Genomic DNA, 24564 nt, shown 5'->3' with positions numbered 1-24564 from the left:
CGTCGCCCGAGACCAGAGTGGGATCAGCCTAACTGATCACACGGTCGTCCCTGGGATCCACAAGGAATTATTGCATTGGATGGTGGATAGTCCCGACCACGAGGAGGTAAGAGCACTGACCACCCTGACGGAAAACCCGGAAAATGTAATTTGGACTCTCAAGCCCTCTGAGGGGTCATTCGCCCCTGATTTCACCAAGAGTCCCCAAGTCGTGACACATTAACTGTGGGTCCGAGCTGGGAGGATCTCTTGGTTACAACTGCAGCGAATAACCCTATCGGCGTAGCAGATATTCACCCGTATGTGGTTGGATATAGCTCTGTTTTTCAATGCCAGGGACACCACTACCCGCCGATTGCTCAACTTCGCGTTTGAGTCACGTAGCAAGGGTGATCAGTTCGGGACCCGCCTGATGAGTTCCCATGCCTCTCACGTCCGGGGTGCTTTTTCTTCGTGAGTCCCCTCGCCTCTCACGTCCGGGGTGCTTTTTCTTCGTGAGTCCCCTCACCTCTCACGTCCGGGGTGCTTTTTCTTTGTGAGTCCCCTCGCCTCTCACGTCCGGGGTGCTTTTTCTTCGTAAGTCCCCTCGCCTCTCACGTCCAGCGTAGTTTTCTTCGTCAGTCCAGACCATTCATGCACGAACTAAACTGTGTTCAACGACATCTCCATGTGCTTGAATACATAAATTAATCCTTCTGCGAAAATGTGTTACAGTATTCAATAAAACATTCCGTGGGATTTGTGCATAAGCTAATCGAATTCACTCTATCATATCTTCTCTGGTTGTTGGTTGGCGTTCGTACACAACGTTCTTCAAATACCCCCAGAGATAAAAGTCTGGTGAGGTAAAATCTGGGGATCGTGCAGGCCATAGTACTAGTCCGTTCCTCCCAATCCATTTCCCATTGAAAATAGTGTTCAAATATTGCACCACTCTCCGCGTACAATGGGGTGGCGCTCCATCTAACTGCAGCCACATTCTTTGTCGTGTCTCTAAGTTCACATCCTCAAGCAAAAATGGCAAATCGTGTCTAAGGGAGTCTAGAAAAATGTCACCAGTTATGTTTCGATCGAAGAAGTGTGGACCAATTAGATATCCATTGACAATGCCACACCAGACATTAATAGTCCAACGGTGTTGAGCATCTACTCTCCTATGCCAACGAGGATTGACATCTGACCAGTAGTGACAGTTATGTCTATTGAGGTCACCAGTACTGCGAAATGTAGCTTCGTCCCAAAACATGACATATCTAAAAAAAAAAAAATACCAGGAACATTTCTACACGTTTCCCGTGCCCACTGACAAAACTCCATACGGTGTAACTTGTCGTTTGCAGTAAGGGCTTGAGTTAGAGTTATATGATAGGCACGATATTTTACCTTTTTCAAGAGCCTAAGGGCAGTTCTTCTAGGTATACCTATTTCCCTCTCCACCTGCCTACTACTAATATGGGAATTGATGCGAATTGCTGCTAAAATAGTTATCATTCGTGCATCATCGTCGTAGTTGCGAGCTGACCTTACACGCATCAGGCGACCCTCACGCACTCTTACTTCAATACGTCGGATCACTGCATGGTTTGGTGGCCGTCGATCTGAATAACGTGTTTCATATAAAGCAGCAGCTTGACGATAATTTTTGCGACATTCACCCACAATAAGTAGTATGTCAACAATTTCGTTTGGAATATAATCAGTTATATTCTTATGAACGACAATATTTCAGACAGTCAATAAAAAGAAAGTAAGAAGTACAACAACTAATACTAATTCGTAGAGACAATAAGAATACGTACGAAAAAGTGTTTGTCCATAGTTACATAAGTAGTCACTGTACACTTTTGCTTTTGGCACATCTGCTACTAACACTGTCTCTCATTTAACAGACTTCGTCTGTAGAAGGTTGGTTCGAAGGTTAGAGGCAGCATGTACTGTACCGGTGTGTGTGTATTGGGCACAAGTGTCTGTTGAACCAATGTGAATGAGGCAACGAGAGTGCGTCTGCTCTATGACGGCGTTCTACACGAGGATTCAGGAACAACGCTAATAACCGCAATTACTACGAACGTTTTTGTGTACAAAATACTATTACTTCGTTACTTCATAAGTCGAACAACATTGTTTTATTTATTTTCATTTCTGAAAACTATATTTTTCAGATGGGTTTGAGAGTATTGCTTAGAGCTTTAGAGCTCTTGCGCAATGTGAGATAGTAAAAGACTTCAATTTAGTTTATCACGTTTAGTCATCTAAAGCCCAGGCCGGATTAGAGAAGCACGGATGAGGAAAGTCAGCACCCGTGGCCTTTTAGAGATGGTTCCATTCTGACATTCGTCTAGTGGAACTTAATAAAAGAGGTACTCGCACTCAGAATGTCCGACCGGACAACGGTTCGGGCGTACGCTTGACCTACCCAATGCTGTTTGGAAGGCAGACTTCAGGGATAGAGAATTGGTGCACTGAGTTAATGCGGATGGCCACAGTTAAATTTTGATTAACTATTAGCACTAATGTCATATTGTGAGTTTCAGGGCTGAAACGGTGCGTACGTATATTGCGAATTGCTTTCCGAATAACCAGCACGCATTGCATTAAAGTTTCTGTGTCGAAGCAGATTGGCAATCTGACACGTTTGTAAGTTCCAGCAACTGCATTATTCGACAACTTCTTTCGTATAACGTTCCTTCTGTTTTCGCATCAAATCATACTCAGCCATATAGATATGCGTTACCATTCACATAAAGTTTCACCTTTTTTTTAGTCACTACAGCGTCATCCTTACAAACAAATGTTTCAACCACACCATACCTATTTGTAGCGTAGCCTAAATTTGCGATTTAAAGTAGAGTTCTGATATGAATTTTCACAGTTACTTTCCACGCTACTCACATACAGAGCACAGGGAGAGATTATTTTGCAGGACTTGGATATCTTTCTATACAATATGGCAATTTTACTTCAACATTTTTACCTCTGTTGTATCATTCTCGAGCCATGGAATACCGTCCATGGTTTTCCTATTTATGTTTGGTTATTTTCATTTATCTCTAACCGTATTCATACTATGGGCACTAGACGTTTTCTTAGACACAGTCACCATATCTTGGCGATCATTTTGAAAACGGTGTCTTATGTCGAAAATATTCTTACAGATGCTGTTTAATATTCCTTTGGCTATCTAACGTGATGTTACTCGCTTCAAGTTGCTATTTGAAATTTTCAAGTTGGCCCCGGATACCCTTCAGTTGGTCCTTGAAGTCACCCCGACAACACCTATCGCTGTGTCTTACTCAGTTACCTACTCCAGTTTTCATTCTGTTGATTTATCTCCAATCGCTTTCATACTACGGGTACTACATCTTTTCTCTGACACGGATACTATATTTCTGCGGCCTTTTGAGAACAGTGCCATTTCATCTCAATCGTTTTCCCCTGCAAGATGTTTGATTTTGCAAGATTTGTCGAATGAGGTACCACTCGGCTCATGTTACTATTTGAAATTTTGAAGTTAGCCCCCAAGAGCCCTTGAGGGAGGCCACTCGGATCACAGGGACCACACCGTTCGATATGACCTATGATATTTACGTATTTCAATTTCGTTGCATTCATTTACCTTCCATGGTTTTCACACTACGGGTACTGGAGTTTCCGAACCATATTATGGCGGCCATTTTGAAATCGGTGCACAATATGGAACATATTTTGGTACAGCGTTACTTAGTTTTCCAAGACCTCTCGAACGAGGTATTACTCGACCCATGTTCCCATTTGACATTTCAAAGTTACCCCCGTTACCCCCATTTAGGGGGCGGGGAGGGGTACTTTTGGCGGAATTGGGTTTCCCCCTTAGCAATATATAACGTGTACTTGAAACATTTCTTCTATGTTTTACCATTTTTCAGATATTTCCGTGGATTAATTAAAATGGCCCACCATATATATATATATATATATATATATATATATATATATATATATATATATATATATATATATATATATATATATATATATATATATATTAGGGTGGGTCGAATTTAAACTTTTTTTGAAAATCGGTTCGGCGCACAGTGCGTCGAGCATATGGGAGTAATGGACAAAAATAAAACAAATCATACTGAAGCTTTTATCATATGTTTATTGTGTCGTAAGGCGTTCTTTGCTCACTTAGACTGAAGCAAAGTTGTTCTTGAAGATATCGAACTTGACAACGGTACTAATGTAGAAAATAATATCCCGTTCAGGGATGTAAAAAAAAAAAAAAAAAAAAAAAAAAAAAAAACTGTTAGACATTCAAGGCCTTATGCAGAGTAGTTCTGACGCGTGATTAGTGTCGTACTAAAGAGTTCGACTAATATATGTTTCCTGCAGTAGTCAAGTCTTTAGTATGACGCTAAACACATGTCAAAACGACTCTGCATAAGACCCTTACTGTTTACGGCACTCGTAAACACGAACCCATACGACTCAAAACTACATAACACTAAAATATGATGAAAAGCAGTGTATGAAATGACTGAAACAGTTCTAGAGTTTTTTTTTTTTTTTTTAGATCAGTCAGTACCATCATTGTCTAAGTTATCAAATTCCATAGCGACAGAATTATGAAGCTGAACAGCATCAGCAGCATCAGTTTTGAAATAACTTTCCAGATCCGTATCTGTCCTCCTTTTCTTTGCGTGAATCTGTATCTTGGAGGAGACAATAGGGTCAGATAGAATAAGCATATGCTTTATCAGGTCTAAATAAGTATTGAATAGAGAAGTTTTCCGTACAATATGTAGCCTAGTGTGACAGAAGACTTTGTGGAGGGCTTCTAAAGCTTCTTCCGCATAACCGACAATCCTTTGGACTATTCGTCATTTCTTGGTGTATACTATTTAATTTCGCTGCTGCTTCTTTGGCAGCAAAGGCAAGCTTCTCTGCCGATTTAGTCGTTACAAGAGGATCTAAGCGCCTTTTCTTTGTTTTTACTGACACTCGGCGAACTGTTTACTGGTTCTACCGCGAGCAGAGCAAGCTACATCGATCTTCACGTGATACCGAGCAGTTATCACTGTTGAGACAGTGCGAAAGTGTATGATACATGCACGATCAAACCAAACTTTATTTTTAGCTAGGAAAACCGACCAAACTCTGTGTGACATCCCACTTTTTTTTTTTTTTTTTGCTCAAGGTCATATTAATAACTTATTAAATTTCTCTAAACTGTTGTACACATCTTCTGTGGCGTCTTCAAACTTATAACGACTACAAATAGCCTGTATAGTTTCCGCTTTTTTCCGACTAGCACTGGTGGTTATTATCCATGTTTCATAAATGTCCTTTTTGTCATGGCGTCTTCTTTCGCAATTTCACTAATTACAATCACAATTGCGGACACTTGCACACACACTATTGCTGAATCCAAAGGAAATCATTAAAGGAAGATATTTCTGCAGAGATCTCAAGACATGTTTAGGCTTTTTTGAGATATTCCAAATATACCAGTAAAAAGTGATTACCAATCGTTCGTCGTAAAGAAAAGAACGTACCTGTGCTATAACTGCCCACTAGTGACAAAAAGTATCACCTTTCGCTTTGGTCTGAAACACCAGTGCCATCGCTGTGGAGATAATGATTCAGGTCTGTCTAATATAGAAGTTGTGCATGCGAATTGTTATCTGTAAGAGTGTCATCTTGACTCAGGTCAGTCTAATGTGGTAACTTTGCGCACGCCCTCTGTAGGCTGACGGGTTGTCATCAGTTTGTGGCTAGGGATTTCTGTCTTGTGAATCATTTGTGCTTCATTCCGTGCTATTTGCAAGTCCGACGAAAATTGTTTCTTTTCTCTTTTTTGTCCATTGGTCGACGCACTGTGCGGCGAAGCGGCCGAATGGTGTCTTTTGGTGGGCATAGTGTGCCAGATTTTTTCAGAATTTTTAGTCAACGCCTTCATTTCCCGCATTGAGATTTTATGGAAAATGTACGAAACCCGCACTACACGGTACAATATTTTACGTTTCTGGCTACGTAAAACATATATATTCCCATATATTTCCGTCTTTTTTTTAAGATTCAGACTTAGAGGTAGCTTGAACTATACCTAATTTACCTTTTCAAAGCCCACTTATGTGCAGTTGTTCGCATAAATTGGCCATTTCAACGCTTAAAGCAAGGATATTGCTTTTTTTTAATTGTATGTACAAAAATTGATTTATTTTGTTTAGCCTAAGAGTAGAGTTTATTTACTTATTTATTTATATATTTATTTATCTTTTGCTATAATGCAATTCATTATCAACATTCTCGATCATTTATTCTTTGTCCAAAATAACCCATAACTCACCACGAGGAGGTGACTGCACTTCCAGTTTCACCCACTTTTAGTTCCGTCCTTCCGCTCTGTCTAATTTTCTGCCATGGCCTTACTTGCTTTCGTCATCACTTACTTGCTTTACTTTTCTGTTTAGCATAGTCCAAGTGTTGGCATTTCCTTGCTAAAAATCAAGACACAGCGTAGGAATCTGTCGCGACTTCCCGGCCCACACACGGATTGAGAAGCTTGCGTCACCAAACGCACCATTCTCTCTACTGTTTGGGTATTGCATGGAGACGCAGTTATTTCTTCTCTGGGCAGTTTCATTAATCGCGTGCAGCAATTCAAGATGCAGGAGTTATTTAAACGGAGCGAAAAAACCTTGTTATTAATAAAATTAAGATTATGAATGAAAAGAGTAAATTCAGCGCAGGTGTTCAAGAAAATGACGACATAGACGGAAAATCTGTTAGAAGAGTCTTCTTCGATGGTAGAAAAGACCAGATCCTAACGCAAGCGAAAAAAAAGGAAAACATTGGTATTGACTGCAGATCGAAGAATAATACTTATTAGTAGTAGAAGAACTAGGTTCAACATATTTGTACAGTACAACGTCGTGCCGAAGTCTGGTAGTGGAGAGGACATCGGCGCGTCTATGTCCGAATTTCTGAATGAAAACTGAACTGATATATCAACGGTGGTAGCAGCTGTCTATGACGGTACACAAATCAACAAGGGAAGATTTAAATGGGCTCTACACTGTTAAAAAAAAAGAAAAATAAACTAATTCGAGAACTTCAATCGAGAAGAACGTATTTGCCTTCTTCAGGGATATGAACTACCGCTTCCTTATTTAATAAGACATGTCGACGGGGAAGCATCGGGTCCAAAAACATTTTGGGGACCCAACCGAAGAAAGCTCGACAAGTGCGAGGAAGTGCCCTTGGTAAAATACAAAGCAATAACTCTTCACTGCTTGATGAATTCGCAAAAGTTGAAGACCTCAGTGTAGATCTACAATATTTACTAGCAATCTGCAGAGCAATTCACTCAGGATACTATTCTTCAAACTTGGCGAACAAGAAACCCGGTCTAGCCCTTTGGGGTACTTATGGTACAATTTGTACCATAAAGGTGTTTCATGGTACATTGCGTTATAACTCTCCTATTTGAGCTTTTTCGTCCGTTCTTTTTTTGTTTGTTTTTCAAGTCCAGAGGCATTGTAGAGGACCTTACGTATGGTTTCACACCTTCTTGCGTCGAGACATAGAAGGTGATGACGTCATAATTCTAAAATATATATTTTATTTTATGTGTTTTCTTTTTCGCCTATGCTCATTATTTTTTGGCGGGCTTATTTTTGCACATAGAAGATTGAAATTTTGCACAAACATTCAGTCCACCGAGTAGTATTTACCAGATTTTTCTTCAGATTTCAGCGTTAAAACAGGGGAGATCCAGAAGGGCAAAATGTTGAAAAAAGGGATATTTTTACCAAAAAATCCCTTTCTTCGGGATTTTCTCGCCTTAGATACATGGTGGAGACATGTGAGTGGTAACGCCTGAAAGGCAGTTCTATTCTGAAGAGAATGATGAGCAAACCATGATCCTAGGATAATTAGGGATGTCTCAGGGAATGTTTACAAAATATCCCTCTGTATACGGGGAGCTCATGTGGTTTGGATTCCACGTTAATCAGTAGGTCCACGTCTCATATAGCCTCGCTGCTGAACGGGACGTTAAACTCAAAATCAACTCAACTCAACTCTGTATACGGGAATATGAGACATTGTCGGTATATATTTTTTTGGTGGGCTTACTTTTGCACCTGGAAAATTGGAATTATGCATAAACATTCAGCCCACCTAGTAGTATTTATCAGATTTTTTCAGATCTCTGCGTTAAAACAGGGGGTCCAGGGGGGCTAAAAGTTGGAAAAAAGGTATATTTAGACCAAAAAAATCCATTTTTTCTGGACTTTCCCGCCTCAGATACACGATAGAGACACGTGAATGGTACCGCCTGGAAGGCAGTTCTATTCTGAAGAGAATGATTGGAGGATTATAGTCTTAGGGTAAATAGAGATGTCTCAGGATTTTTTTTTACCTAAGATCATGGTTTTTTGTGGTAATTTGGGACATTGTGGGGATTTCTGATAAAACTTTTCCCGCTCTTAGTATTCAAGATATAAACTTGAAATTTGGCACACGTACTCAGTATACCAAGTACTATTTATCAGATTTTTTTTAGATCTCTACGTTTACACAGGGCCGTTCCAGAGGGGCTCAAAGTGTGAAAAAAATCCCTCAAACTTTTCCATTTGACATCACTTTTCCCTCTCCTGGTATATGGTATGAGCATGAACGTGGTACCGTTTGAAAGCCAGCTCCATTCTGAAGAGAATGAGGTATAGAACATGATCCTAGGATAAATAGTGACGATGCAGTAGCTGTTTGACTGAAAGTCTAAAAAATACCCCAAAAACCCCGGATCCCGAAAGGGCTAGTGGTCTAGTCGCGTTGGCTCAACAAGGTATGTCGCATTCTTCGTGTGTACATTAGCACAGCGAGACCTTGCGAGGCATTCATGTGTCTTGTCATGGTCACTATATCGTCATGATATATCCCCGGGTCTGGTTTGTCATCCAGCAGAAGCCATCATGCTGTGAAGGACCGCCGCATTTATGGAATTTGGGACAGCTAGCCTAATTTCTACCCACGGAACCGAAGCAGATAGTATTGTCTGTGTTTTCCAATAATTCGCAGTTCTTAAAAGTAGATTTTGACGCTGACGATTACTACGACATTGTATAGTGGATGATTTTGTCCCCAGGAGAACCTCCGCTCACCAAGATACTCTCCAATGACAAAATTGAAGAAAATATTTAGTAACCTCCAATGCTCGGAAAAGAAATAACTACTTTACTGTGCCATACCCAAGCAGTAGAGTGAATGATGGGTTTGGTGACGCAAGCTTCTCTATCCGTGTGGGGGGGCCGGCAGCTTGTGATGGATTTATACGCTGTGCCTTGGTATCTAGCAAGGGTATGCCAATATTTTAGATGGAAATAATACTATGCCATCTAGAAAAATAAAGCAAGTATGTGAGGACTTAAGCAAGTTAGGCCATGACAGAAAATTAGACAGAACGGGAGGGTGGAACTTAAAGTGGGTGGAACTCGAAGTGCAGTCATTTCTTTGTGATGAGTTCTGGGTTATTTTGGACAAAGAATAAATGATCGTGAATGTTGATAATGAATTGCATTAGAGGAAAAGATAAATAAATATGTACATAAACTCTGCTTTAATCCTAAACAAAAATAAATAAGTTTTTGTACATACAAATAAAAAAAATGCAAACTTCTTGCCTTAAACGTTGAAATTTGGCCAATTTAAGGAAATAACTGCATTGCGAAGAACTATATGAGCTTAGGGAAGGTGAATTAGGTATAGTTCAAGCTGACTTTAAGGTTGAATCTAAAAGAACGAGAATATATGCGTTTTACACAGTCAAACACGTGAAATATTGTACCGCGTAATGCGGGTTGCATACATTTAAAAAAATAAAATATCGATGCGGCACATGAAGGCATTGACTAAAAGTTCTGAAAAAAAAATCTGGCACACTTTGCAAACTAACAGACACCCTTTAACCACTTCGCCAAATTAATTTTCGAGAAAAGTTTAAATTCGGCCCACTCTAATATCTGTATCTATCTATCTATATATCTATCTATCTATTTATCTATCTATCTATCTATCTATCTATCTATCTATCTATCTATATATATATATATATATATATATATATATATATATACTGAAAAGGTCACTTCTTCGTAACTGCATCTGGATATTTTATCCTTGGTCTTCCTCTTCCTGGCTTTCCTTCTGCGTTTCCTTCTATCAACACGGTAATCCAATCGGAGTGCCGAATAAGATTTCCAAGCATGCTGTTTCTTATTTTTCTTATTATCCTCATGATATGCCGTCCTTAATTATCTTCCTTTAGTACCGCTTCATTCCTTTTCCTTACTGTCGACGATATGGGCAACATTGTGCGCCAACACCATATTTCAAATGCTTGCAGCTTGGATATTTCAGCTTTTCTCAATGTCCACGTCTCTGATCCGTAAAGCGCCACGCTTCATACCAGAGTCTTAATAAATCCTTTTTAAACTTGCAACGACACATTTCTTGATGTTAGTAGTCCTCTTTCCCTATTTAATTCTTGTTTACCATGTGCTATTCCTGAACTTAAGCCTTTTTTACTTTTTTCCCTGCAGGGTTATTATTTATTTATTTCGAATTTTCCTCTCATTCTTTGTGCGATAATTTTGTACATTATTATTCATGCATGGGAAAGCAAACTTAATGTTCTGTGCTTTTCACATTTCCGTGCCTCTTTTCTCTTCGGGATAGGGACCAATACGCTTTTCTCGAAATATCTTGGTCTTTTTCTTGAGATGTACATTTCATTAATAAGATTATATAGTTTCTTCTTTGTTCCGAAATTATTAATTCCTCCCTTTAGTATTAGGTCTATTTCTGGGGTTTACCATGTTGCATTTTTTGCATTCGCACTGTAAAATTGATGGTCCTAACTCATTTTCATTGATGTCTTCTTCCTTCTCCATTTCTTCTTTTTTTAGAGTCTGTCTCCTCTTCAATATATTCCTTCCATCTACCTGCTCCTCTTCTCTTAGCATTGTTCCTTGTCCCATCCTTGTCTATGATAATGTCTAATATATACTGTATATATATATATATATATATATATATATATATATATATATATATATATATATATATATATATATATATATATATATATATATATATATATATATATATATATATATATATTCATCCTCACGGCATTGTCAAGGCTCTATATTTGTATTTTACATTTATTATTGCAACCGGGTGTTACTGACTTCCGTATACGGTAGCCCGATCATCACCCTTGTTCTTCGCGCGCACAGTCATTCGAAGAACTGAAAACGTACTCTGTACACAAACAGTTTATGGTTGTGAACTCGGAAAGCCTGGTACTTCTGCTTGTCAAGGTCAAAAAGTTGGAGAAAAAAGGATGTGTAGAATGTAAAGAGGGTGCAACAGTGACTGATGCTTGTAAGGGAACATATTCATTTGTAGTTCGTGCACATTCCGCCTGTAGCGCTACTGTGGCACGACGTATATTGTAACTGTATAACTCTTGTACACCGCTAGTAGGTCTATTCGCGTTAGTGACGACCGAAACTATGTTGTCAGCTCTGACTGCGATAAGGCACTGCCGTGCTGCTTTTCCTTCTCTTTTTTCCCCCTTTTCCATTTGTGAGACGCCAGACATGTTGTTTTTGCTTGTTGCACGCGCTGAACGGGTTTCGGCGAGCGAAGTATTTAAGAAGTTGACTACATATTCTTGTTTGCGATAGTTTTAAATTGGTTAACTGTTGAAAAATATACGAAAATAAAGCTCTACTTGTTAAGGTATATTAGTCGAGGACGTAGCTACTGACAGTGTTGATTACAGATTTTCTCGAGGAAGAATTTAATTACAGTAGAGGTGAAAAGGAGACGTCCATTTAGACAGCCCCCCCCCTTATCAAACTCAATCGGAAATGGTCTCAATCGTTTCTACACAAATGTGCAGGCGAAATTTTCGTTTGTACACAATTAAGGGCGCCGTCAGAACGAAAACAAAGTGGGGGCTGTCTAAATGGTAGCCCCCCAACAACATGTCCTATTCAAGCACAAATTGTCGCAATCATTTGTACATCGTTTCTACAGAAATGTGAAGGCGAAATTTTCGTTTGTACACAATTAGGGGTGTCGTCAGAACGAAAACAAAGTGGGGGCTGTCTAAATGGTAGCCCCCCACCAACAAGTCCTATTCAAGCACAAATTGTCGCAATCATTTGTACATCGTTTCTATAGAAATGTGAAGGCGAAATTTTCGTTTGTACACAATTAGGGGCGCCGTCAGAACGAAACCAAAGTGGGGGCTGTCCAAATGGTAGCCCCCCCCACCATGTCCATTTCAATCACAAATTGTCGCAATCGTTTTGTACATCGTTTGTACAGAAATGTGCAGGCGAAATTTTTGTTTTACACAATTAGGGGCGCCGCCAGAACGAAAACAAAGTGGGGCTGTCTAAGTGATACCCCCACCATGTCCAATTCAATGACAAATTGTCGCAATCGTTCCTACATCGTTTCTACAGAAATGTGAAGGCTAAATTTTCGTTTGTACACAATTAGAGGCGCCGCCAGAACGAAAACAAAGTCGGGGATGCGTAAGTGGTAGCCCCTCCCACCATGTCCAGTTGAATCACAAATTGTCGCAATCGTTTGTGCATCGTTTGTACAGAAATGTGCAGGCGAAATGTTTGTTTGAACAAACTTAGGGGCGCCGCCAGAACGAAAACAAAGTGGGGAGCTGTCTGAGTGGTAGCTCCCCCCACGATGTCCAATTGAATCACAAAGTATCGCAATCGTTTGTACATTGTTTGTACAGAAATGTGCAGGCCAAATTTTCGTTTGTACGCTATTAGGGGCGCCGCCAGGGCGAAAACAAAGTGGGGGGCTTTCTAAGTGATAGCCCAATCACCATGTTCAATTCAATCACAAATTGTCGCAATCGTTTGTACATCGTTTGTACAGAAATATGCAGGCAAAATTTTCGTTTGTACACAATTAGGGGCGAGCTCAGAACGAAAACAAAGGGGGGGGGGCTGTCTAAGTGGTAGCCCCCCACCATGTCCAATTCAATCACAAATTGTCACAATCGTTTCTATATCGTTTGTACAGAAATGTGCAGGCTAAATTATTGTTTGTACATAATTAAGGGCGCCGCCAGAACGAAAACAAAGTGGGGGCTGTTTAAGTGATAGCCCCCCCACCATGTCCAATTCAATCACAAATTGTCGCAATCGTTTCTACATCGTTTGTACAGAAATGTGCATGCAAAATTTTCGTTTGTACATAATTAGGGGCGCCGCCAGGGCGAAAACAAAGTGGGGGGCTTTCTAAGTGATAGCCCAATCACCATGTTCAATTCAATCACAAATTGTCGCAATCGTTTGTACATCGTTTGTACAGAAATATGCAGGCAAAATTTTCGTTTGTACACAATTAGGGGCGACCTCAGAACGAAAACAAAGGGGGGGGCTGTCTAAATGGTAGCCCTCCCACCATGTGCAATTGAATCACAAATTGTCGCAATCGTTTGAATATAGTTATAAAGAAATGCGCAGGCGAGATTTTCGTTTGTACACAATTAGGGGCGCCGCCAGAACGAAAACAAAGTGGGGTGCTGTCTAAATGTTAGCCCTCCCACCATGTTCAATTCAACCACAAACTGTCGCACTTGTTTGTACGCCTTTGTACATAAATGTGCAGCTGAAATTTTCGTTTGCACATAAATGTGGCCCCGCCAAAACGATAACAAACTATGGGCTCTCTAATTGATAGGCCTCCCACCATGTCGAATTCAACCACAAACTGTCGCACTTGTTTGTTACGGTTTTGTACAGAAATTTGCAGGCGAAATTTTCGTTTGTACACAATTGCGGGCGCGCCAAAACGATAACAAAGTATAGGCTACCTAATTGGTAGCACCCCCTACGTCCGATTCAAAAGAAAATCATCTCAATTGTTTGCACATCGTTTGAACAGTAATGCGCAGGCGAATTTTTTTTTTCTAAGCTATCAGATGCGTGGACAGAACGAAAAAAAAAGGGGAGTTGTCTAAGTGCTAGCCCCACCATGTTCGATTGAACCACAAATTGTCGCGATCGTTTATACATCGTTTGTGCAGAAATGTGCAGGTAAAATTTTCATTTGTATTAAATAATATACGGATGTGAGTATTTTTAATATCTGCGATCAACATTAACCGGTTTGAATAACGGTTGATGAGTTTGAAAATGGTTCCTATTGCACTAGTTGAAAAAAAAAAATCTTTTTCTCTGGCACACGGAAGAAAATGCCTGATTCTAATAGAACTTTTCACGTAGAATTCGAATCTGCAATCAATTTTTCTCCATCACCCTCAGTTTTCCCGTGACAGAGGTGTTTTCAGAAAATTTCCCCTCAAATTTCTGTTCTTTTTCTTTTTTTCTCTTTTTAAAACCATTTTCATACTTGTAGCTTGGGTACCTTAGGTATATAAACGCACAAATTATATTGTATGTTAGCCTGATTTATACTTAGTAAGCCCTCTAAGTTTCATAAGAATATCATTATTCTATCTAGAGAAATAAAGATATTTATATAAAAAATATGCTATGTGTACTGTTCATTTTACAATATTCATTAGTGCAGATAAAATCACATATAACTTCCACGAAAATTACAATATAAGCACGGTTTATATCTTATTGAATTTGAAATAAAACATATTTTCAATGATGTATACACCGTGTCACCATTTTATATCTACTTAATAAATAATACAAAAGAAGTGAGTGGTATCTTCTTAATAAATGGACACTTACTTATCTCAACCAATATGTTTTAGTTGTCGACATTCTTCTGTGTTTGGTTTCTGGAACATCTCTTTTAAGTGTCCAACAGTAATCAGCTAGCATTTTTGAACTACACTGTCACTGGTACCTCTTCTCCATGGAGGAAATGTCCTGATGAAAATGTTCCCCATACTCATCACTAACATCACCAAGCTTTTCAGGAAAGAAATGCATTTGGGAGTCTAGAAAGTGAACTTTAAGGGACATGTTGCAACCCATTTCATTGAATGATTGCCGGAAATCACTCACAATTTCACGGTAATTTGGGGCTTTCTTGTTTCCTAAAAAAATCTCTGTTAAACATTTAAATGGACACCAAGCTGCTTTCTCAACCAGAGTTAAGAGATCCTCAAATTTTTGGTCACGAATCAAACATCTTATTTGGGGGTCTACAAAAATCCCTAGCGTCACTAACCCGAGGAATTTTTTCCTTGAGGTAACAAGACCCTGCATTACTTTTGTCCATTGTCCTAACAAAGTTTTTGAAGAGCCCCAACTTTATGTGAAGAGGAGGTAGAATTATCTAATCAGGGCTCACCAGTGAGGAGTAAACAGCATTCTTCTGTCCAGGAGTTAATACATGCCTTGGCCATTCCTTCTTGATGTAATGTTCCGCTTTGTTCCTGCTGTCCCATTCGCAGAGGAAACAACAATATTTCGTATAACCAAGCTGCAAACCCATTAACAAAGAAATGACTTGTAAATCACAGCAAACGGTCCACTTGTATTTCTCATACTGGATTTTTTCTAACACTATTTCGATGTTTTCATAGGTTTCCTTCATATTAGTTACATAAGCCAAAGGCACTGAAGGAAATTTGTTGCTATTGTGCAAAAGGACAGCCTTAAAACTAGTTTTAAAAGAGTCAATAAGCAATCTCCACTCTGTACTTATATGTGCATATCCAAGTCTATCCATCACAGCACAGACATTATTACAATACACTAAATCATTTTCTTGAGAATAGTAGTTTTGAAACTCTGTATGAAGGTTTCGAAAAATACACACTTTAGTGTCACGATGGAGCAGATTAAAGCCTTAAGTTTAGAATAAAGAAGTTCTGTCTGTGTATTGGAGAGTTTTAAATCCCGTATGAGGTCATTTAGTTCACCCGGAGTTATCAGATGAGAATCCAATGTAGATGTGCTTCCTACATAAGTAGGATCATCATCTTCATTTGGAACTTCAATAGTTGCCTCAAGTACGTAAGCCTCATTTACCGTAAGATGAGGAGGAGGTACCGGTACAGGTAATTCTGCACTGTGTGGAACTGGCCTAATTGCTGATGCAAATTAGGGTACTGTACTGTGTGGTTAGATTTACTGCTTATTTCTTTTATCTGTGTCATACAAAAGTAGCAGTCTGAAGAATGATCTTTTGGTTCCCTCCAGATCATCGGTACTGCGAAGTTCATGTTTCGTCCACCATTTGCCCACCCAGTCAGACGTTTCACGCAAGTACAACAAATGTAGTGAGGAACCCAGTTCTTATCCTGGTCTCCTACACAGCAACCAAAATATAACTGATAACACTTCCTCACAAGTGGAGTAAAACATCGACGTTGTGATTTAAATATCAGCTCCCCACATACATAACAGAAATTGTCCGGTTTATTTACACACTTCCTCGACATCTTGTATCCTGTAAGGTATCACACACATACATACACACACACACACACACACACACACACACACACACACACGCACACACACACACACACACACACACACACACACAGGAATCTACACTCCATCAAATTCCCACAAAATCCCTCTAGACATTCCCTCATACAAAAATGGTGACATGGTGTACACATCATTGAAAACGTTTTATTGGAAGTCCAATGAGGTATAAACCGTGGTATATTGTAATTTTCGTGGAAATTATATGTGTTGAAGACCGACCCGACCCCACCCGTGACCCAAATTGACTGACCCGACCCGACAACCCGACCCGAGCTGACCCGATTGGCCCGACCCAAAGTGACCCGAGTGAACCAACCCGAGGTGACTTAACCCGTCAACCGACCCGAGTGACTTGACCTTACAATCTAACCAGTTTGAGAGAGCTAGAACTTTACAAAACTGCCACCAGAAAAAAAATGCTGACCAATTCTTATGCATAAACCATTGTTTCGGCTTTTTTTACTTGTAGTATAATTATCCTCCTCCTCCTCCTCAGTGTTCTCCCATTAATAAACAGGCCAGTTTCCGTGAATTAGGTAAGAAGCTTCCATTTTTGCGATTTCCCGCTAATATCTGCCTCGCAACCCAACATAAAGTACCACCCTCCTTATTACAATCTATCAATTCCAACCTTCTTACACACTCTCGCTCTCCTGATATCACCCCCTTTACTACATCCCTCAGAATGCTATCCCTTAGCAAGATCAAAACTTGTGATCCGTCCATTTTTCGCTTCCCTATATCGTCTAATATTGCTCTCGTCTCTTGCATTTTTTCAGCATTTCCTAATTCGTTTTCCTCTCTACCCTGCTAACCTTCTTTATTTTACTCCACATCCAAATTTCCAAGGTTAAAATTTAGGCAATCAAGTTCAAAAGTCAAAATAAAATTTGACTGAGTTCTGAAGACAAGTTCTGAAGGCTAAAATAATAAAAGTTCTGAAGACAACATTATTTTCTAGTAAGGAATGTATATAGAACTTCTTTTAATATTTTTTGCTGTGTAACAAACAACAATTTCATCACGTTAACATTCCGATTTTTCTATTTAAAAACAGCGTTGCTGTCTGATAGAATCATAAGGAACTAATTGCACTGAAATATCATTCTGTAGGGAATTACCTTTTATTTTTTCTTGATTAATTTATCTAGAAGATATTTGCAACGTTATATAAAATTAGCAAGTATTTTATTGCGGAGAAAGTCAAATCACTACCCCAGCAATAATAATAATAATAATAATAATAATAATAATAATAATAATAATAATAATAATAATAATAATAATAATAATAATAATCTGAAGGTGACCAAGAAAGTTCTGTCTCTTTGTGGAGGTCTGTGTTCAATTGGCCCTCACACCGTGAGTTGAATGCGAATGGATATAAGGTGAAGGTCAGTTGTTGGACGAGACGAGACGAGACAGAATTTTCATGAAAGGGTACGAGATGAGACAGAGCTCTTTCAATAGAAACATATGCACTTTTCCAGACGAGACTACCTTCACGACACATTTTCGAAACGAGAATGCCCCAAACCAGGTCTCGTGAGCAACACTAGTAAGTATATCCAACATACTACTTGGTTGTGACTGTTCAGATACACCGTGAACGTGCGTAAGGACTGAGTGAACATGGGGCCTTCATAGAGCGTCTTAAGGGCTTGTTTGCTGTACGAGTTCAAATTGCTGCTCCGCGGAGCGGAATATATGACAGGCCTTTGGTGAGGGTGTCGTGACTACGCGGAGAGTGCAGTGGTATGACGGTTTAAGGACGGTGACGAAACACTCGAAGACGCACCACGTGCCGGAAGACAAACAGATGTTCAAAATAAAGATCTTCGGGCAGCAATTGAGGCGAAGACAGACATGTGAGGAACTGGTACTACCTTTCAGTGTAAGTGGAGAAACCATTCGGCACCACCACCATCAACTTGGGAAGCACTGCAAGTTGGGTTGATAGGTCCTACATGATTTGACTTGGAGCCAGAAAGCAACGAGAGCAGACACCTGTGTTTCTTTGGTGTCTCGTCTGAGGAAGGAGCAATTTCTGAACAGGGTGTTGACATGTGATGGGAAGTGGGTCCTGTACGAAGCTCCACGGCGCCGTCATTGTTGGTTAGCATCCCATGAACCGGTTCAAAAACAGCCCAAGCCAGCACTACGCCAGAATAAGGTTCTCCTGTGCATTTTGTGGACTGCTCGAGGCATCGTCCATCGGGAACTGCTACCAGCTGGTCAGATCATCAATGCAACTGTGTACTGTCACTGTGTACTGTCTGGATCCAGCAGTTCTGAATCGCAAAGGGGTCCTCTTGTTACAAGGCAACGCTAAGCCCCACGTGGCTAAAATGACCCAGTACATCATTCTACGCCTTGGATGGAAAACACTATTGGATCCGCCATACTCCACGGACATTGTACCGTCCGATAATCACCTGTTCCATTCCTTGGACAATCACCTTAGAGAACGCCAATTCAAACAGCTAGTAGAGGTTCAATATGCACTTGATACCTTCTTCACTTCACGTCCCACCAAGTTCGACTGCGATGGAATCCATGGCCTTCCAGAACGTTTTCAGAAGGTCGTCGAGGCTGATGGAGACGATTTTTGATATTCCAGGTACGTCTTAGGTTACATACCAATGTTCGAAGGTGTTGGTGAAAAGGCGGCGGAACTTTCTTGGGCACTCTTAAAGTTATAATAATAATAATAATAATAATAATAATAATAATAATAATAATAATAATAATAATGTGTCCTGCCCAAAGGCAGATGTTTGACCCGAAGGTCCATGGGTATTGATTCCAGCTCGTACCAAGTAAGTTTTCTGGTGGACAAACCCCATGTGCATGGGTTTTCTCGGTGTTCTCCCATTTCCTCCCACTTTCTTCATTCAACCACTTCAATTATTTCTCATCATCACTGTCTCTCTTAGCGTTGGTGCATAACGTGGGACGTTAACTAGATATTTCCTTTCAATTTCACTTAATGTGACATTTAACTTGACATAGAAACGCAGAAAGGAAAAAATTCAGTACTAATATTAATTACAATTACAATACCAATTAGTTAATATAGGGTAAAATTAAAATTTTATTACTATTTCACCTTCAATTAGTCACATTTATCATTCATTCACCAACTTCGAATTGAATTCCACAACAAAGCTCTTTATAGTATTCCGTATAGAAAATAAGTGAAGAATGTGACGACCCGACCCGAGTGACCCGACACGAGCTAACCCGACTGACCTGACCCGACAACCCGACCCGTAACCCGACCCGTTTGAAAGCACTATCAGAGGGGTACTATTTACAGTACAATTTATTTTGTGTGGTTTAGCATACTTTAAGGCTACCATACTTTAAGGCTACCATACTTTTTGAAAACAGAAAAAACGGGACATCTTACAAATTAGTAGTAAATATTGCATTTTGTATTAATTTTATCTTTCGAATTTTACTACAGTATCGCACTAGTTATACAACTTAAAATAATGTATTAATATAGTCCATACTCAGTGGCGTATTTAGGGGGAGGGCTTCCGGGCTCAAGCTTCCCACCGAAATCTTACTTACTATAGTAAAGTATATGAAATATCTTGCAGAATTTTCATATTTTCAGGCAAAGCACCCCCGGAAGTTAGCAAAGCCCCTCCCGAAACAAAATCGTAAATACGCCACTCTCCATACTTAATCAACAGTGCTAAAAATTATTATAGAAGCTGTTATACAATATAAACGCAATCAGTGAACATACAATATTTAGGCAAAAATTATATTTTCAATATTATTACGCATACCACCTTTACATGCTCTACATGTCTATAAAGAAAAATATCCAGATTTATGAAGTTGTTTCAAAATTTCAATATGCTGATTTATTTTTGTTAACCTAAAATGCGAACTAAAAGAAAGCAATTTGCATAATTGTTTTTCTGAAGCAGAAAAAAAAATGTGTTTTCGGGGCTGGTCTGCAACGTCACAAGAATTTGTTGCCACCTCGGGGTATACATTCTTACTTTTAGTGATAAAAGTGCTACTTAGGAGGATTTAAACATTGCATGTTATATCCGGGGAAGCAGCGATTGCAACAATAATAAAGATTAGAATGAAATTGTTCCTATAGTATTGTCGGAATTGAAAGCAAAAGGAATAAGTCGATTTTATTATCTTTTCAGAAATTTTGATATGTAATTAATAATAATAATAAAGAAAAAAACAGGACAAGAAGGAAAATTTCTGCACACCGGGACAAATTTTAAGAAACCGGGGCGTATGGTAGCCTTACATACTTATTTGCATGCGGAGTGTCAGTACGGAGCCACTACGTAGCAGAGTTGAAACAAAACCTCGTAAATAGGTTGCCAACTCAGGAAAACAAAATTACCGGCACACCCTCAAAATTCTCTGTACAAATGAGAAACTGAAGACTGTATTGATCGTTATTGTATTTACCAGCAATTGCCACTTGTTTAAAATTATCGAAACAGATGAATAATACTGGATATTAATCTTTATGTAACAATAGTTGATTCATAAAATGAAATTTATTCTATAAACTTCACTTCAAACAAAGGAAATTGCTTTAAAAAGTCATTTTCTACTCTCAATAAATGAATAAAATTATTTTACAATAAAATATAAGTGTTATCAAATTTGTTATGTTAAATAAATAAAAAAACTGCCATACGTTAAAAAAATATCGATAATGTATAATACAACGGAAATTTGTGTTTGTAAAGGCACTGTTGAAAAATTTCGATGTTCAATGTTATATTCTGGATTGCAGATTCCAAAATACTGGTCAGAAGGGGTCTAATAAGAAGTTTGTACCGGTCACCGGCGTTAGTCAAAATTACAGCAAATACCGGCCAGTTAGCAACTCTACTCGTAAATCAGAATGCTGAATGCACCAAAATACTTCACCATGCATTCTATAGTTTCTGCAAAATGAGTTTAATGAAGATGATCAAATAAAACAAAATACTGTGTTATAATTTTCCCTTTAACAGTCTACTTTGTGAATTTGTTATATCTTCCACTTATCAATTTCCTGTACGAGATGAGAATAACGGTTTCTGCGCAAGATAGAAAGAAAAAAATACATTTTTCTCATAAGGATTCAGTTCACGTAAGAAATAATGAATAAGTTTAATAATAAGAGCCGAGGAGTGAAAAACTAACTCAGCAATAATGATTGTAAGTATAAATATAAATATAAAAAACAAAAAAAAAAACATTTAATTCCATCATCGTTAGGATAAGATCAATATAGTGAATCACACGATAGTCTGAACAAACCAAACCACACAATAGTGTGAACAAAGTCCTGTTAGAAAAATACTCCATAAATGTGACACATTTTTTTAATGCTTCTACCATTTATACAAACCCTCACATTGTTTTCGTTCTGGCGGCGTCCCTAATAGAGTACAAACGAAAATTTCGCCTGCAAATTTCTGTGCAAATGATGTACAAGAGATTGATATAATTTGTGATTGAATTGGATATGGTGGGGGCTACCATTTAGACAGCCCCACTTTGTTTTCGTTCTGGCGGCGCCATTAATTGTGTACAAACGAAAATTACGCATGCATATTTCTGTACAAACGATGTACAAACGATTACGAAAATATGTGATTCAATTGGACATGTTGGTGGGAAGCTACCACTTAGAGAGCCCCCAGTTTGTTTTCGTACTGGCGGCGCCCCTAATTGTGTACAAACGAAAATTTTGCCTGCACATTTCTGTACACACGAAGTACAAACGATTGCGATAATTTGTGATAGAATAGAACATGTTGGTGGGGGGCTACCAGTTAGACAGTCCCCCACTTTGTTTTCGTTCTAGCGGCGCCCCTAATTGTGTACGAACATACATTTTGCCTGCACATTTCTGTACAAACGAAGTACAAACGATTGTGACAATTCGTGATTCAATTGGACATGATGGGGGGGGGGGCTACCACTTAGACAGCCCCCACTTTGTTTTCGTTCTGGCGGCGCCCCTAAGTTTGTTCAAACAAACATTTCGCCTGCACATTTCTGTACAAACGATGCACAAACGAATGCGACAACTTGTGATTGAATTGGACATGGTGGGGGGGCTACCACTTAGACAGCCCCCATTTTTTTCTGTTCTGGCGGCGCCCTTAATTATGTACAAACGAAAATTTCGCGTGCACATTTCTGTACAAACGAAGTACAAACGATTGCGACAATTTGTGATTGAATAGGACATGGTCGGGGGCTACCACTTAGACAGCCCCCAATTTTTTCGTTCTGGCGGCGCCCCTAATTGCGTGCGAACATACATTTCGCCTGCACATTTCTGTACAAATGAAGTACAAACAATTGCGACAATTTGTGATTGAATAGGACATGTTGGTGGGGGGCTACCAGCTAGACAGCCCCCAATTGGTTTCCGTTCTGGCGTCGCCCTTAATTATGTACAAACGAAAATTTCGGGTGCACATTTCTGTACACACGAAGTAGAAACGATTGCGATAATTTGTGATAGAATAGAACATGTTGGTGGGGGGCTACCAGTTAGACAGTCCCCCACTTTGTTTTCGTTCTAGGGCGCCCCTAATTGTGTACGAACATACATTTTGCCTGCACATTTCTGTACAAACAATGTACAAACGATTGCGATACTTTGTGATTCAATTGGACATCGTGGGGGGAGCTACCACTCAGACAGCTCCCCACTTTGTTTTCGTTCTGGCGGCGCCCCTAAGTTTGTTCAAACAAACATTTCGCCTGCACATTTCTGTACAAACGATGCACAAACGAATGCGACAACTTGTGATTGAATTGGACAATTTGGGGGGGGGGGGCTACAACTTAGACAGCCCCCATTTTTTCTGTTCTGGCGGCGCCCTTAATTATGTACAAACGAAAATTTCGGGTGCACATTTCTGTACAAACGAAGTACAAACGATTGCGACAATTTGTGATTGAATAGGACATGGTCGGGGGCTACCACTTAGACAGCCCCCATTTTTTTTCGTTCTGGCGGCGCCCCTAATTGCGTGCGAACATACATTTCGCCTGCACATTTCTGTACAAACGAAGTACAAACAATTGCGGCAATTTGGGATTTAATTGGACATGGTAGGGGCTACCATTTAGGGGAACTCCCTCGAGAGGAATCACTCTACTTATTTATTGCAAAAAGCAGAATTTAAAAATTCGCATTCGTCCAAAGTTATCGTGTGAAGTAACAGCCGTTTGTATGTACGTACTAATATTGATAAGTTCCACTACGCGATCCCAATTAATAGTTCATATACCCGCGCCACACACACACACACTAGCATTTATACACACGAAAGTATACCTGGTAGTATCCACATGCTTACGCCGGGAACTAGAAAAAAAAAAAAAAAAAAAAAACACAGAGAGAGAGAGAGAGAGAAAGAGAATATCTTGTTGTACCTTTATACTGAATGCACCATTACTCACAAAATCAGTTAAAAAAGAAAAAAGAAAAAAGTTGTAAATGAAACTTTCAAAGATTGGTACCACTGCTGCGTGTCACACATGAGATTGTTCCATAATGATTGATTCGTAATATGATGTATATGGGTTTCTTAATGGTAGTATAACAAAATGCCTTCAAATTGACCACTAAATAAAAAGTGAAATTTATTTCTCAAATTTTGTAAAATCGAAGTCGGTGGGCATTATGGGAACAGTCTACAATAACAATATATGCAAATAAATATTAATATACTTCACGTTTTCCAGTGGGTGCAAGAAAGCTTCGAATAGTATTTGTTGCCAGAAGCATTAGCTGATGTAAATATAAATATATATATATATATATATATATATATATATATATATATATACATAAAGCTAGTATGTCAGAAGCGCTTCAAAATTGAGACAACAGAGGAAACTTGAGGAGAAATTTAAACCCCGTCAACTCGTGCTAGTTCGCTTCACATCCCATATTCGCGTGTTGTACCTTAAGTTTCCAGTATTTCTGTTTTTTTTTTTTTTTTTTTTTTTTTAATACAAAATATATATGTTG

At 39.2% G+C, this 24564-nt stretch overlaps 1 pseudogene; it reads right to left on the bottom strand.

Annotated features, from left to right (window-relative positions):
* Positions 1-631: 631 nt before the first annotated feature.
* Positions 632-1246, bottom strand: LOC145687415 (uncharacterized; annotated as a pseudogene).
* Positions 1247-24564: the final 23318 nt, after the last annotated feature.

This window comes from Thermobia domestica, chromosome 6 (assembly GCF_964235325.1).
Source record: "Thermobia domestica chromosome 6, izTheDome1.hap1.1, whole genome shotgun sequence".
Classification (NCBI taxonomy): domain Eukaryota; kingdom Metazoa; phylum Arthropoda; class Insecta; order Zygentoma; family Lepismatidae; genus Thermobia; species Thermobia domestica.
The sequence above is the reverse complement of the archived record's forward strand: the minus strand, read 5'-3'. Positions and strand labels throughout refer to the sequence as shown.